The 17,843-nt window shown below is 39.0% G+C and overlaps 1 pseudogene; it reads right to left on the bottom strand.

The window, feature by feature from the left end:
• Window positions 1–546: 546 nt before the first annotated feature.
• LOC118889492 lies at window positions 547–1,068 on the bottom strand (annotated as a pseudogene).
• Between the last annotated feature and the right edge of the window lie 16,775 nt (window positions 1,069–17,843).

The following is a 17,843-nucleotide window of genomic DNA, read 5'->3' on the forward strand; positions in this document are numbered from 1 at the left end:
TCACTAGTAACCAAGGAAATGTAAATCTAAGCAACAAGATACTATCTCTAGCCGTCAAATTGGCAAAGACTAAAATTTTAAAATCTCCAGTTCTAATTCTTTAACAGTTTCCCAACCTTCATACTGTTGACATTTGGGGCAGGATCATTCTTTGTGGTGGAGGGCTGTCCTGTGCATTGTAAGATGTTTAGCAGCATCCTGCCCTCTACCCACTAGATGCCAGTAACATCCCCTTCCTGTTGTGACAGCCAAAAATGTCTCCAGGAATTACCAAATGTCTTGTGGGAGGCAAGATTGCCCTGAGTTGAGAACCACTGCTCTAAACATATGGAGGTACTTGGCCTTCTTCCCACTCACCGTCACCTCTCTTACTTTCAGACCTGTGCACATTTTTTTTTTTTTTCTGCAAAAAGCTTTATTGTTCCCATTTGGTCCAAGGCTTGGGAGAGAGCTCCGGGGTGGTTAAAAAGCTGCCTGGTGGCTACAGAGAGGGGCTTCAGGCAGAAGCCCTGACACCAGAGGGGCTCCTCAAAGGCCGCTAGGCTCCTAGTTGTGCTTGAGGGTGAGCCTTTCGAAGAGCTACTCACCCAGCCTGGGGACCAGCCAGCCTGTGGAGGTTAGTCAGGTGGTCGTCCATCTTCTGGATGAGTTTCACCTGCTCATCTAGGAAGTAGCTCTCTAGGAAGTCACAGAGCTGGGGGTCCACGCAGGCAGAACCCAGGGCATGCAGATCCAAAAGCGCCTGGTTCCGGTTCTTCTCCACGAGCAGGATGGCTTCCATAGCGTCCTGGGTTTTACTCCGCTCATTTTGGGAGGCTTCTGCACGTCTTGGAGGAAGGCACGGCCGCCGTGCTGGTTTTGCATTTTCAAGAGATGCTGGGCACCCTTGAGCTTCTCCTTGGCCAATTCATGGAAAAAGTGGCCCAGGCCCTCCAGAGCCACATCGTCCTGGTGGAAATAGGAGCCCAGAGAGAGGTAAGTGCAGGAGGCACACAGATGCATGTTGGTTAGGCGGTTGATTGCGGCCTCCACCTCAATGGAGTAATTCTGATGGATCTGGGAGCTCATGGTTGAAGGGTAATAAGGAGCTAAGTTCAAAAAATAATGTTGGCTTGTCCTGGAGGCCGAGGATAGCTGAGTTGCTGGTTCTGAAGGTTGCGACTGGAAAAAGGGTTGGAGGGTGATCGAAGGCTGGAGGAAGGGTCTGTCCCTGGGTCTGTTCCGTCCAAACACTGTTGAAGCAAGAGACAGATCCCCAGGAGTGCAGAGCGCACTGCTCAGATCTATGCATATTCTTGCTCCTGTGCATTTCCTTTCCTACTCTTATCATCTTTCATGTTTCTGTTGAGGCTTTTGAGAACTTTCCATGACCTCTCAAGATGGGTTCCCCTCGCGCCCTGCATTTACCCTGATCTCAGCACTTTTTACACTGTCTTCTACTTTATGTAATTATTAGCCAGTCTCTTTTAATAGAATGTAAACTCCCCATAGGCCCATCCTAGCAACTTTTGCCTTTGTGGGCCTCTTTCTCCATAACAAATATTAAAATTATATTTTATGACTGCATTAGTATAAAGACTAATACAATCCAGCCAGGATTATATTCATTTTTTTCCTTCTCATCCTAAAGGAAATTAAAATATTTTGTAGACCCCTAAAAAGTATTGTGGGTCCCAGGCACTGTGTTCACCATGCCTAATGGATAAGCTGGCCCTGGCTTCAAAAAGATGGACAGTGCCTGTCTTGGTCACTACTGTACACCCAATGCCTAGTACTAAGTAGCTGTTTAGTAAACAGTTCTCAAATGAATAAATGGATTAAAATTTTACTAAACAGGAAGTATTTCTAAATACTTGAACTACAAAAGACTTCAAATAAATTTAACCAAGTCAAGATATACTCATTTCATTAGATTTTGTCCCTAAATTCATTTGTGCTCTAGTTTTGACCTACTCGAAAAATGTTCTGCATTCTCTCATCATATTTATTATTAAAATATTTCTGATATGATTTTTAAAAATTTTAAATAGATCCTTGATCATCTAGCTTTCCACTTCATTCTGATATCAAATACTTGTGGTTAAACTGAAAATATAGGCCCATGGTATATATCAGGTTACTTTATGTGGATTCTTCCATAATTTTTCTACTGGCTTTCTTTTATTTTGAAAAATATGGCTATAATATTTAAATTTGCATGTCTGGTAGGATGTGTAAGAGTTAACTGACAATTAAGAGTCCATTTTGCTTTGCTGGTACTTAGAATTGTGGTTTTTGACAGTTTTGCGAATTTGCAATTTTGTCAGTTTACCTAAGGGCTCATCAAGCACTGCCATATTGATCTATGCTAACCAGCATATAGTCCCTGCCCTCAAGGAGTTCAAAGATTAGTGCTGTTCTTCAAGCAGTTTCCTTTCTGGGATTAAAATGCATGCTTACAGTTAGCCCTCCTTATCCACAGTTTCCAAATCTGTGGATTCAACCAACCGTGGATGAAAAATATTCAGAGAAAAAAATTCCAGAAAGTTCCAAAAAGCAAAACTTGAATTTGCTGCACACTGGCAAGTATTTACATAGCTTTTACATTGTATTTACAACTATTTACATAGCATTTACATTGTATTAGCTATTATAAGTAATCTAGAGATGATTTAAAGTGTACAGGAGGATGTGCATAGGTTATATGCAAATACTATGCTATTTTTTAAAATAAATTTATTTATTTTATTTATTTATTTTTGGCTGCATTGGGTCTTCGTTGCTGCGTGGGCTTCTCATTGCGGTGGCTTCTGTTGTTGTGGAGCACAAGCTCTAGGTGTGCGGGCTTCAGTAGTTGTGGCACGTGGGCTCAGTAGTTGTGGCACACGGGCTTAGTTGCTCCGCGGCATGTGGGATCTTTCCAGACCAGGGATCGAACCCGTGTCCCCTGCATTGGCAGGCGGATTCTTAACCACTGACCACCAGGGAAGTCCCACTATGCTATTTTATATAAGGGACTTGAGCATCCTCTGATTTTGGTAACCGTGGAGTGGGGGTGGGGATCCCCAATCCCCTGTGGATACCGAGGGAGAACTGTACATTAGTAATCAAAGGCCTACTAGGTATTTGTGGAATAAGAGCAAAATAATTGATAGTCTTGGGAGAAGAGTGCATCACAGGCATGTTTAAGCCAAGCAAACTACTCCTGTTCTACTCTACAGCATATCTTTCTAGCGACAGAATATTTATGTCCTCCTGCTCTGTTAGCCACTGTTCAAAATGTCTTTCTACAACTAAGAGTCATGACGTTGTCCTTCTTGAATTAAATATACTTTTGTAACACGTTGCAGTTCCCATGAGGACAGATATTATTCAGTGATAGCATTTTAGGTTGTGTCATTTGTGATGACATGGCTGAAAACTCTTTTGTTTCATTAGTAACATTTCTCCCTTTGTAGGATAAATAATCTTTAAACAGGTTTCCCACCGTGTATTAAATCCAGCTAAAGAATGTGGTTTCAAGTTTGATTCCACAAAGGATGTGGCTTAATTTGGTTTCTATGAATCAGTTCTCACCTCAATTAAGCCTCCCCTAATTCTGTTGGTCAGAATCAATTGCTTTGGGACTTCCCTGGTGGCACAGTGGTTAAGAATCTGCCTGCCAATGCAGGGGACACGGGTTCGATCCCTGGTCTGGGAAGATCCCACATGCCGCGGAGCAACTGGGCCCGTGCACCACAACTACTGAGCCTATGCTCTAGAGCCCGCAAGCCACAACTACTGAGCCCATGAGCCACAACTACTGAAGTCCGTGAGCCTAGAGCCCTTGCTCCGCAACAAGAGAAGCTACCACAATGAGAAGCCCGCGCACCGCAATGAAGAGAAGCCCCCACTTGCCGCAACTAGAGAAAGGCCGCACGCAGCAACAAAGACCCAACGCAGCTAAAAATAAATAAATAAGTAAATTAATGAATTAATTTAAAAAAAAGAATCAATTGCTTCTTTCCCTGAGCTCTCCCAGTAGGGTATTTGTATCTCTAGTATTTAGTTATTTGCCTAATTGTCTTATCTGTTACTAGAAGGAAGAAGGGACTCTCTTATTCCTCTCTATGCTCCCCTAAGCACCTAGCATATGCCTTGTACATAGTAGGTCTCAAAACATTTTTGCTGGATTAAAAATAATTTCATAGAAGAAATAGAATTTGTAATACCCATGATATCCTGAGACCTTAATGCACTTTAACAGTATGGGTGTATGAGTGTATTTGGTGGAACTCCTGTGTGAAATCTGCCTAGATTTTTTTTTTTTTTCAAACAGGATTTTCATCAGCCAGGCAGCTTTTAGTGTTCGAAACCTTATCACTACCGGCAGTAAATTTCTTTGAAAATGCCAAGTGAGGGTCACTGGGCTAATGGATTTATTCACTATGATATTCTAGGAAATTATGCCATCCAACTTGCCAGAAGTTGTTTCAAGGTCAAATACTGAAATATCTAAGTAGATTACAAGGGTGCCTGGAAGATTCTTTTTTGATAGTTTCGCCTATTTCTACATCTCTATTCCCAACTCTGATTACATATTTCTATTATCCAATGTTCAGATGTACTTTCTTTACCACTCTTTCTATTTATAATTAGGATCCAGCACTTATTTGAATTTTCAGCTCACTGGATATTTCAGAAAATTTTACCCTTTGAGCAGCACTTCTTTGGCTCTAAAAACCAAGGAATAAAACCAGGAGGATGAAACAGTAACACTTCATTTGGAAATGGCTTCCTCTAGAGCAAGTGAACTCTGACTGGGAATTAGAATATGATCACACAGGTGCACTGAACGGGCTGAACAAACTCTCTTCTTACTGACAGAAGATTACTTACTGACAGATGATTGGCAACTATTAAGACAATGGAAAATACAGCTCCCCCTCAGTCAGATCCTCTGAAAACATTATCCCTCCCTGGCCACTTCCGGTCCAGTTATTCACTCAAGACAGGTCTTCAATCACCTGGCCAATTATAAAACACACCACTAGCTACCTGGTTACTCTCTGGCTTCCTATTTACTTTGACAGATCTCTGATCATTGGGTTCATTAAAGGAAAAAACACCATCGTGGAAAGACATTAAGTGTATAACAAAGGCCCCAGCTTAAGCGTAAGTGGTGCTCAAGTATGTTTCAAAATGCCCCAATAGACTGTATATATATTCCGTGAAGGCAGAGACCATCTCTCTTATATTTTCTGAGCTACACCTCTGTCTTCATTGTCACTTTTGGGCTTATTGGTTTGACATTTCTCCTGTTTGGTTTTTTTTTTTTTTTTTTCTTGGTGCAACATTTTATTATTTTTTTAATTAAAATTTTTTTTAAATTGAAGCATAGTTGATCTACAGTATTATATTAGCTTCAGGTATACAACATGGTGATTCAAAAGTTTTATAGATTATATTCAACTTAAAGTTATTATAAAATATTGGCTATATTCCTTGTGCTGTACAATACATCCTTGTAGCTTATTTATTTTATACATAGTAGTTTGTATCTCTTAATCCCCTACCTTTGTCCCTCCCCGCTTCCCTCCCTCAGCTGGTAACTACTAGTTTTCTATATCTGTGAGTCTGTTTCTGTTTTGCTACATACATTCATTTATTTCTCCAGTTTAATTCCACACGTCGTTTTGGCTTCGTTTGATTCCACATGACTTCCTTGAACTCCATACTCCATGTGTTAGTGGCACTTTGGGGAATTAAGGAGGAAGAGTGCTAGATGGGGCGGGGGGGAAGGAGGGCCACAAAGTAGGGGAGATAAGAGGTCAGCAGCTTTCAGACATATGATGATAAGGGGATCGAGAATCAGTCAGGGATGTATTTGGAGATGAGATTTCACATCTGCAGCCACCAACCCCCACCCCAGGAATCCTTGGATTTTAGGGAGGGTGGACTTTTCATTGTATAAGTTATAGTGATTTACATCATTTTATAATTGAATCTTACATGAAAAGAGTGGCTTCAGAAGATTGGAGAACTTGGCAGCATTTGGGTATTCGAGCAGTTTTGTTTTTTTTTTAAATTGTTATTCAAGTCAAGAATTCTGTTGTCTTCTAGCAGTTGTTTTTTATATACAGCTGTGTTTGTTAAAAATCCTGGGTTGGATTTTAACCTGGTTGAAGAGGAAAATCAAAGAGGGAGGCAGAGAAGCCTTTCTTTACCTCTGTGCCAAGGGAGTATATGAGAATTTTAACACAAGATGTAGCCCTGGATTTGATTCGGGAAAATACCAGAGAAGGCTATAATTGAGTTCCTATAAAGAAATAAGTTGTTTAATTCAATGTCATCTTTTACTTACCAAGAAGACCATGCCATCACAGTGTGCCAGAAAAGTAGAATTCTGTTATGTTTACCTTGAAGTGCTGGGTGTAATGAAGTCATTGGCAAGCGCTATTTATTTTTTAAAGGCAAGCAAGAGAAAAATAATAAAACTCAAACCTCTACATTTCTATTGATCACAGGATGCAGATCTTATTCATTGTCTCTTTATCTGTCAAGAAATGGGAACATATAGTTTTAAAAAATGTTAAAACTTTGATCTCGTTTTCTTCTCTGCCTCTCCAGTAAATTCTCTGAGTATTTGAAAAGGTGGAAAGATTAGAGAAAACTTTTCTTTTGATGTCTAGACACTATTTGGTTAGAATCATAGCAAACATGTTTTGTTTTTGAAGAAGCAGTGCAGAATACGGTGTCAATGCTGGGATAAATTATACAATGGGAATACAGAAGTGTTACATAGCGTCTTCAGACACTAACACTTGGAGTTTGTAATAAATTTGGGGAAAACACATTTATTAAGTTAAGCAATAAATTGTAAGAACTAGACTTAATTGTGGTCTGTAACATGTTCAACCAAACAATAAATATGCTTGTAAAGTGAAATGGTTTAATTGTATATGTTAATTCTCAATATGTTAGTTATATGGATTTCTGTGCAGGAAGAAGTACTAGACCAAAATATAATCTGGTAGTAAACTAAATATGAGAAATCATAAAGTTTTTATATCTATTGATTGTTTTCAAAGTGGAAGGGATGTTGTGTCTGCTATTAGGTAATGTTTGGTCCTTGTTTCTTGTTTTACGTGTCGGGGGTTGGTTATCACAAAGGCTTGCTTTGGGGTCTGGAGGAAACAGAGATGCCTGAGTTTATACTGTTCAGCCATTGTGTTTCACAGTGGCTTCAGGGAGAAAATAATAATTCCTGTGATGACCTGGTAGTTTCTTGTCTATGCAAGTCTAAGAAATTTGGACGGGGGCACTATGTGTCAGTCACTATTTTGTATTTAAGAGATTCAGTGATGATCAAGCACCTATATATTCAAGGGAAAAGAGCAGAGGCATGGATTCAATTATTGAAGCCCAGTCCTCCATGTGCTGAAAATCAAAGGCCCACATAGAATTAGAGATATAATTTTTCCTCTTTTCATAGGAAAGGGGAATGTGAGACAATTTATTAAAATAAACTGTAAAATGTCCTCAAGCAATGGAGGGTGGTCGTTAGCTTTTCTGACAGGAAAATTATTTTTCTATCTGTATTATGGTGTGAAGGTTATCTTTCATCTGGGAGATTTTGTAATTTTGCATTGATCGAGAGACTGTTACTTATTTTCAAAAGTAGTGTATGCAAATTATGATTAAATTCCTGAGGATTTAATCTTTTGAATATCATTTTAAAAATAGGAATGATGGCACACTGAGATGATAATTAACTCATTATGAATAATTTATTTTATACCTTGAAACTCTGCACAGAGCAAAGTTGTTGTTACTTAAATTTTCAAGCAGATTCTAGTCAAGATAGGAGTAAGTTCAAGTCCTATGTGTAGTATTGCATATTAAGTGAGAAATCTCATTACAGGAGTCCTGCATTTAATGTTTCTTAATTTATAATATTCATGCTAAAAATTCCCAGCTTGGGGCCCTGAAAGAATTATAATGTCCAAATAGTGTTTTTATAGTAAATGTATTTTAATTATTTTAGCTTTCCTGAAAAAAATAACCAAATCTACTTTGACTTTGGTAGCTTTTATATTTTAAAAGTTTACAGCAATTATAATTATTCTTTTTTAAGCTGGTGAGTGACTATAACCGTCTTCTGATTACAGATTTCAAATAATCAAGGCCATTAGACATCATAGGATTTGCCAGGATCAAACTGCATGTCATTCGTGGATTATATTAAATTCTGATGTCAAGGAGGAATGCCTTGATCCACTGTTTGTCTATTTATTTATTTTATCTTTATGCATTTTGTTTAACTATTTAGCACTTAGTGTGTGCCCGACAATATTCCAAGTATTTATAATGACCCTATGAGGCAAGCACTATTATGATCCTCGTTTTATTGAGGAGGAGTGTGGTTTAGTAAAAATAGTATGAATTTTAGCATGAAACGGACTTAGATTAAATCCTGAATCCACCACCTACTAACAATGGGGCCATGGGTATTTAATGTGTACTTAAGTCTCTAAGCCTCAATTTCCTTTACACAAAATAAGGGAAGATACTCAATACCTTCCAGGGTTATTGTGAACATTAAATAAGAATATTGGACAGCACCTAGCACGGTTTCTGGCGTATCATAACTTCTCAATACAGTTTAATTTTCTTCCCATTCACTTTAGCCTTGTGTTAGTCAGGACTCTTAGTTACAAGTGATGGAAATCCACATCAAACAGCCTTAAAAAAAAAAAAAAAGGAATATGTTCATTCATTTCACTGGGAAATTCAAGGGGTTCCGCCAATATCATTAGAATGTCTTTCTTCCTCTTGGCACTGCTCTCCACTGTTTTGGCTTATTTTCAGGCAGACTATCAATCCTTTTAAAATCTTAATTGGCTTTTTGCCAGTTTACATCTGGTCGGTTTCATGGTCTGGTAACCAAAGGCACATTTCTCTCAGAGTCATAGACCTTGAATCTGGGCCTCAGAATTTCTGCCTTTACGCAACAAACCAAGATGCTATGCCCATTGACACAGCCCTTAGTTAAATGGCATCTTGTTCTTTCTTGGAACAAGTTATAGTAGGTTAGGGTATGATGGGGGTGCAGTTAATCTGCTCCTTGCCCAAGGCAGAATCCTAATAGACTGTTCTTTAAAATGCAGATAATTGTGCTCTCTGTCACACAGGGAACTCACAGGATAAGGTCTCTGGTAGGGAACTAGGGGATCAGTAGTGGTCTTATCTCCTGCTATATCTGCTATTCCCCAAAACTTGTTCACACTATGTTTAGCTTGGAGCAGAGTATACATATAGTACTTCCGACCTGGTAAGATTCATGATTATCTATCTGTCAGCCATTTTGTATTTCTGGTCATAAGCTGAAAGTATCTCTATTTTCTCCCCTGTCCTCTTTCAGACATACCAGCTTGGACCATACATTTTACCCTCCTTGAATAGGCAGTTATTCAAGGACAAAGGCAGTAGGCAATGAAATCCAATATCTTGAAGTATTTATATCAAGCCCCTAAACTTTGGTAAGCCCAAGGTCTGAGTCCTAAGATGCAACAGGGGCAGTTTAATAAACTACTGCAAACTAAGAGTTTGCCAATTTCATGGCTGGAGACAGGAGAATCGAGTGTCCCACATTTCAGTTGCAATCAACCAGTTCCATGTTTGGGATCTGTTACTTTCCAGTATCACTCTTCTAAATGTCAATAGCAATTTTATGAAATATCCCTTTGGACCATGACAGAGGTTTGGCTGCTATTGGTCCCTTTAGCACAAATATCGGCACGGTAATTTCCCTTAGCTTCCAGAGAGTCAAGTATAGAATGCCCCCGAATCTTAAAAAAAAGCTAAAGCTGCAAGTAAAATATTGCATTCAATAATTCCCAAATATAGGGGCCATTTTAAATTTTATTTCTTCTGGAAGTAAGGAAGCCAATGTTGTTTCCACGACATTCCAAAACCACAGGCTACTCAAAAAGCATATCTGCTATCAGTGTAAATATTGGCAATTTTGTCCTTGGCTAAAACACAAGCCCATGTAAGAGCTTATAATTAAGCCTTCTGCGTCAAAGTAATCATAGGTAAAGATGTTGCCTCAACAACTTCAAAAGGATTTGTAATACCACACCTAGCACAATATTTGCCATTGTCACCATTTAAATAAGAATCATCAGTGAACCATGAGAAGTCAACATTACCCAGTGGAATTTCCTGTGGATCCTTAGGAGGAGTCAGGAGGTGGTCTGTCAGCCTTAAGCTGTCCTAAGGGACTTCACTGGTGACAGAGAGGAGAAGAGCATCCGGGTTAAGGTTATTACAACATAAAAGAGTTATGTGAGGAGCAGTTAACAAAAGGACTTCATAGGAGGTGCGGCAGCTGACTGAGAAATGTTGAGTGTGATGAGAAATCAGGAGAGCTCCTACTGCATGAGGTACAAAAATGGTTAAAGGGGATCCCACAATGATTTTGTCAGTGGCTTTAACTGAAAGGACAGTGGCCGTAATGACTCTAATGCAAGGGGGGTATCCCTGTGCCACAGGACCCAGTTTCTGGCTATAATACTCTATGGGTTGGTGGTGGTCCTCATGTTTTTGGGTGAGTACCCCAAGTGCATTCCCTTCCCTTTCATATACAAAAAGGAAAAAGGGAATCTGATCATTGGGATGTCCAAGGGCAGGTGGGTTCTTCAAACTCTCCTTTAAGGCGTTGAAGGCTATGTCATCTGGTTTTTCCCCTAAAATTGGGTTACAATTTTAACTGTTTAGTAAAACATATAAAGGTTTGGCCATAAGAGAGAAATTTGGAATCCAATTTTGGCAATAACCAACTAGGCTGAGAAAACCTTGCAATTGGTGCTTAGTTTTGGGAAACTTAGGAAACTCTCTGGATCTAGCTGTAGCCCTTATCCTGATATCCTAAATATCAAACCTGGGTTTGGGAAAACTGTAGTTTTCTTTGGTGACTCTATGTCCCTTAAGGCTAAAAGCTTTAGCATGTGGATGTGTCCTCCTGTAAGGAGGCTTGAGAAAGAGAGCAAAGAAGCAAATCATCCACATATTACAACAAAGCAGAACCCCTAGGGAACTTTATATCATTCAGATCAGCCTTCAGGATTTTCGAGAAATAAGGACTTTCTCGGTACAACCCTGAGGCATTACTGTCTAGGTGAATGAAGGTGCCTAAAACTCTTAAATTTGTTAACAATCTCTTTTCCAATGTCCTGGCTCTTTGCAATAATAGCAGAATCTAGGAGGGTTTTGGTTTCTTTGAGGAGCCCTCGTTTGCTCAAGTTGAAGATAAGAATTTTGGTGGCGTAGAAGGGAAGGAGGTGAAATCTGAAACAAAGAAGCCAAGGAAGAAGAGCCTGAGGCGTCGGGAGCCATTTTATCTTTCTTTAATCATCTGTTTGCCTCAGCTAATCTTAAAATCTTATTTTGCAGAGAGGCAATTTTAGTCTCAAAATACCAGTTGAAATAAACATTCCACTCAGTTCTGGGAAGTTTGGAGCTATTGTAGCGCTCTTTGGTTTTAGGGAAATTAAGTCTGGGGATTTGAGAGTTCCCCATAGTGGCCATTGATATTCTAAATTGCCTTTGGTCAGGTTGGTCCATTTACTTAGAAATATGCATGAGGAAGGACCCAGGTGTTTTTTTTTTTTTTTTTAATTTATTTATTTATCTTTGGCTGTGTTGGGTCTTCGTTTCTGTGCGAGGGCTTTCTCTAGTTGTGGCAAGCGGGGGCCTCTCACTGTCTCGTCCTCTCCCGTTGCGGAGCACAGGCTCCAGACGCGCAGGCTCAGTAGTTGTGGCTCACGGGCCTCATTGCTCCGCGGCCTGTGGGATCTTCCCAGACCAGGGCTCGAACCCGTGTCCCCTGCATTGGCAGGCAGATTCTCAACCACTGCGCCACCAGGAAAGACCCGGACCCAGGTTTTTAAACATAAAATTGCTTGAGGTCCCTGTAGGGAGGCGCCCTCAAAATACTTAGATAACTGTGATCCCATTTCCTAGAGATTTTTCCTCTAAAGAACAATTTTCAAACAGCTTAAATGGCTTACACAACAAAGGGTTCAATTCAAATAGTTTGCAAGCCAATCCCAGCCAGTCTTAAGGAGATAGCTTGGTCCCAGAGCCAGGCCAAAGGCTTTTTAAAAAAAAAAAAAATTTTTTTTTAAAGCCAGTATCCAAAGGACTAGGCCAAAGACTGAAAAACCCAGCACTGTTTCAGAGAAACAACCCCTGTTCCTGAGAGGGTCAAAGGCTGGCCAGCTTTAGTCAAACAGTCTGATCCCAAATCAGACTGAAGTGCCAAGCGAGTTCTTGCATACAGAGCAAGGCCTTAACCAGAAAGACAAAAATGGATCCCGAGTAAAGGCCGGGGAGCTTCAAATGCAAAGGGGGCATAAGCTCAGACCTAGGAGAAAGATGTACCTTCAAACTTTAGGGTTGGCAAGAAAAGCAGTGAGCGACAAGGGGCTCAATTGTGGGTACCATATGTGTTTGCTCACCTGCTCTGGAGCCATAGGGAGTCTTCTCTGGTGCCTGTAAAGGGCACCAAAATGTTGACCAGAAACAAATAGACTGCCAGATATCTTTCCAGCAAAGATAGGATCAGCAGAAAATTGCCATTCAGGGTCCGCAACCATGGGAAGCCACGTGCAAGTCCCCGCAGGGCAAAGAAAGAGAACATTTTTTATAAAGAGGAGAAGGAAATTGGGAGGGCTGTAGTAAACAAAGAGTCCACGGCTTTTCATTGGCTGAGCCCTTGCGAGGAAAGAAGGGGAGTCTTTCCTCTTCCTGTTGGGCTCTGCTATCATCACAGGGTTGAGTGCTCCCCCTTCTGATCTCCCAATTCTAATTGAGGTTTCTGCTTATTAATTCTTTATAGTTCATGTATAATTCACTTGTACAGACATACGCCATCAGTGTATATTCATTTGCAGAGAGATACAGATTTATACACATGATTGAGGCAAAGTATCACTTAATGAATTCTTGAAACACTAAAATCTGGTGTTAATTCACTGAGTCATCCAGTAGATCGATTGCCTGTGTTGTGCTGGGTGCATGTTCTTTGAAGCCCCACCAAGTCTTTGAAATAAAACTTTTCACAGAAGTTGGTGGTTTTTATAATAGGCAGGACTTTAAAAATACAATCTTTAGTCTACTAATAGGAGATGCCTCCTAAGCTGAAATGCTAAATTTTGTTTTGATGATTTTTTTTGCTGCAATCTTCCCAACTTTTATTTAAACGTATTTCCTTTAATCGTAAAGATGATGTCAAAACTCATTTGGAAGTGTCTTCAGAATTCTCATTAGCAACATGAGGAAAATATTCATTGATTTGATTGAAGGAAAAGATAAGCACTTCCGTATCTATTCTTGAAAGGGAAGATAAAGGCTGCTCCCCAACTGAAGAAGGCAGATTATTGAGTTTCACTGATTTCTTTTTTGTTCCCTGAAAGAGTTGCTTCACTTTCCCCCACTTTGCTTCCCTCTACCGAATAGTAACAATGACTTACTCTCTGGTTGAGAACTAAACAGCCAGGCCTTGACCTGAGCATAAGGGGAGAAGGACTTCAGATGTAATTCTAGCTGTTACTTACAGCGTGGCTTTTCGCTTGAGTTTCTTTGTGACAGATAAATAAATGATACCATCTAGAGAAAGCTTTCAGAATGCCCCTGAGGGCTGCCTTAGAAAAAGCCAAATCTCTGTTGAATTCAAGAAAGAAAGCAATTTCTGTCCATGCAAAAGACAGACAGGGTAGAACAGTTGGTTGACCACTTTGGGGATTTTAAGAGTATCTGGGGAAAATCTGTTTCCCTGGGGTACGATCTGAGTTTTATTTCATGGATGATATCTATTGATGCAGTTCTGTCTTTTGTAAATAAGCAAAGTTACTATTGCCTAGTGAATCTAAAGAAAAAAGGCAGGGAAAATATAAAGCAGCAATTGCTTTCTACCTGTCAAGTTAACATGGATTTGATGTCAAAATGAAGATAACATTTGTCTTGGGAATCACTTTGAATAATTTAGAAATAATATTAAATGATTAACACCTCATATGTTCTGTCATTCTTGTTCCTACCCGTTCTCATATGATATAACATTATTATACATTGTGCTTCATCCCAAAGAATACCAAAGTGGTTTACAATCACAGCATACTTTTAAATCAGTCCAGGTCTCCTGGTTGAACAATGTATTTGGAATGATAGAATTATAACTTTCTTGGAAGACCCATGCATAATGCACTAGGAGTATCTACAGTACCAAAGAAATTCAGTTTATATATAATTCTTAATAACGGAAAAATCACTCCCTTAGTTGTATGCATGTCAAACTGAGGGAGAGGGTGAAACAGCAATGCTAAGATCATCAGACTTGTGTAAAACTAAAGGGTAAACGTCACCATTCTGCTCCCATCACGGATGGGTTTGTAAAGGAGTGTGTAAAGGGGACTGATGCACATAATAAATTATATAGTTGATGTATCTGCATACATCAATAAGTTATAATACATTGCCATTTGTTCTAGAACTCTAGCTGGATGAAAGGGATTCCTGGACATACAATAACCAGTCTTCATTTTTTTAAAAATTTTAATCTTAATTTATTTTATTGAAGTCTAGTTGATTTACAATGTTGTGTTAGTTTCAGGTGTACAGCAAAGTGATTCAGTTATCTTCAGTTTTATATATATATATATATATATATATTCTTTTTCAGATTCTTTTCCATTATAGGTTATTACAAAATATTGAGTATAATTCCCTGTGCTATACAGTAGGTCCTTGTTGTTTATCTATTTTATATGTAGTAGTGTGTATCTGTTAATCCCAAACTCCTAATTTATTCCTCCCCCTCCATTTCCCCTTTGGTTTGCTGTGTCTGTGAGTCCAATAATCACTCTCCTTAAGTAAGCTGTACCAAGCACATTAAGCCTATACTGTGTACCCTGCCTGCTCATTTGCTGCTCCCCAAATTTAAACTCTGTATTAATTTAGGTGCTACCACTCATTTTCCTCCCTTTTATTGAGATATTAAGGAAAAAAGGAAAGCAGATGAAACTGAACGAAATCAGCTGTGGGTGAGAGCTTTTAAGCCTATGTGCTAATAAAATGTCACTTATACTTTAAATTTTCTAATAATTTGTGCTCAGCATAATTTTTAATTGAGGAAAAATTTCCAAAGTTCCTCCACTTACAACTTTAAGGTTTAACTACAGATTAAGGGGAATTAGAATTCAGTACTGTATATAACCATGGTATCAAAAACTTAAGGCATGTGAAAGAAATCACTTCTTGGTCTGAAACTGAAGGCCAATATTTATGATGCACTGTTATGTAATGTAGTTGACTATGGTCAATTTTTCATGAGTATTTTACATGATATGTACTATCATTTGTATCTTAATTTCTTATTGATGTGCCTAAAGGTAGAAAACATGTATTTTGAAAAATACTTAAAAATTTGGTCTTTTTCACCACACGAGATGGCTTTTTTTTCTACTTATTACAATGTAGTGAAATTTTAACGTTTATGTACCCATAGGTTCACAGACCCTTTTATGGAAGGTAGGATTTGTGTATATGGTGTTCAAAAGTGCTTAATTCTAAGAACAATATCCAACATTACATAAATGGCTTTATACAGTATAAAGTATGAAAAAGGAAGAAAATTGTTGTAATAAGAGTAAAGAAACTGTGGCTCAGCTCTGTACTGCCTCTGTTGAAAGGGATGGAGACGAGCATAGTAAAATGCCAGTATTTTCCAGGGCATTCCCTGGAATGTGATGGGCTAGTCCTGGAAAATGTGAGGAAATTAAGGTTGTCATGGGATAAGGTTGTATTGGATGTTTTAGTCATCAGTCAGTAAGGAGCTCATAATTGGCTGGTGATCATCCCCAAAACTGGAAGAGAGGGAAAAAGGGCTGAGTTAAACACCTCTCTTTTTTTTGGTTTGTAAACATTTACAGTTGTTCAGAAAGTAACAGTACATCCCCCAAATCCTTAAAGTAAGCTAGTTCCCACCCCCACTTCCTTTGCTTATGTGGTATATAAATACAATGCAGTATTACTCAGCCATAAACAAGAATGAAATAATGCCATTTGCAGCAACATGGATGGACCTAGAGATTGTCATACTGAGTGAAGTAAGTCAGAAAGAGAAAGACAAATACCATATGATATCACTTATATGTGGAATCTAAAATATGGCACAAATGAACCTATCTACGAAACAGAAACAGACTCACGTAGAGAACAGACATGTGGTTGCAGTGGGGGAGGGAAGGACTGGGAGTTTGGGATTAGCAGATGCAAACTATTATATATAGGATGGATAAACAACAAGGTCCTACTGTATAGCACAGGGAACTATATTCCATATCCTGTGATAAAGCATAATGGAAAGGAATATGAAAAAGAATATATATATATATATGTATGACTGAATCACTTTGCTGTACAGCAGTAATTAACACAACATTGTAATTCAACTATACTTCAAGGATCTTAATAGTTTATTTTGTAGCTAATTGGATGGGAGGTGTTATTTATTTTACATCTATATCAGTTATCTATTAGTGCCTAACAAATTACCTCAAACCTCAGAGCCTTACAACAACAGACACATATTATCTCAGTTTCTGTGGGTCAGGAGTCCGTGTGCAGCTCACTTGAGTGTCTCTGGCTCAATGTCTCTTATAAGGCTGCCATCACAGTGTCTGCTTGGGATGCCATCATCTCAAGGCTCAACTGGGAAAGAGTCCATTTCCAAGCTCACTCACATGGCTGTTGGCAGGCTTCAGGGTCATTGCCTCGTTGGCCTCTCCACAGCACAACTCACAAAGCTGCCTTCCCTTAGAGTAAAAGAGTGAAAGAAGGAGCCCAAGATGGAAGCCATAGTCTTTTTGTGACTTAGAAGTGACATCCCATCACTTCTGGCATATTTTATTTGTTGAAAGAAAGTGAGTAAATTCAGCTTACACCCAAGGGGAAGGAACTACAGTAGTTGTGAATATCAAGAGGTGGAGATCACTGGGGGCCATTTTAGAAGCTGCCTGTCACACATGCACTTTTAGTAACTCTTGAAGCATAGTCCAAAGTGACCAGTCTGGAGAATGAATTTCTCTGAAATCTATTGTTGTATCTTTAAAATTGCTTTGTACATGTCTATCTTTGGAACCTGTGTAAGGATTGAAGGAACCTCATTTTACTAATATATATTTGTCACAAAGAAAGGCAAAGCCAGGTGGCTTTCTTTCCTTTTGCCCATTGACCACCCCCCCCTTTTTTTTTAATAAAGAGGATTTTCTTTGTCTTAAGAGCGGGTTACTTGCCAAGCATATTGGTAGGGGCGTCAGAGATTATTTCAGCTAGGAGCTAGGCAGTAAAGTGTAAAAAAATACAGGGCAATCAAATCTGATCTACTGTATGGTTGGGTTAGTCACTATTACACAGAAAGCTGGAAATAGCCTGGTTTAGATTTCTGCTCTCTCAAGGGCCTGAAAGGAGTTGGCAGAGGTGACTTTTCTTCTTTTCTTTCTTTCCTTCTTTCTTTCTTCCTTTCTTTGAGCAGGGATTTCTATACCTTTATCATGGTGTAAAGAAAGTGGAAAATGATATGAAGAAACAAATATTTTTTGGTGACAGCTTTATTGAGATATGATTCAGATATAATACAACTCACCTATTTTAAGTGTTACAGAATTCTGCAACCATCACCACAATCAATTTTAGAACATTTTTTGTTACCCCAAAAAGAAACCACTCCCTTTGCCATAACCAACTTCTAGTTAAGTCTCAGTGACCAGATCTGGGTCATATAGCCATTCCCAGAGACTGGAAAAGCAAGCATATAGTTT

The sequence above is a fragment of the Balaenoptera musculus genome, unplaced genomic scaffold (assembly GCF_009873245.2).
Source record: "Balaenoptera musculus isolate JJ_BM4_2016_0621 unplaced genomic scaffold, mBalMus1.pri.v3 scaffold_132_arrow_ctg1, whole genome shotgun sequence".
In the NCBI taxonomy this organism is placed as follows: Eukaryota; Metazoa; Chordata; class Mammalia; order Artiodactyla; family Balaenopteridae; genus Balaenoptera; species Balaenoptera musculus.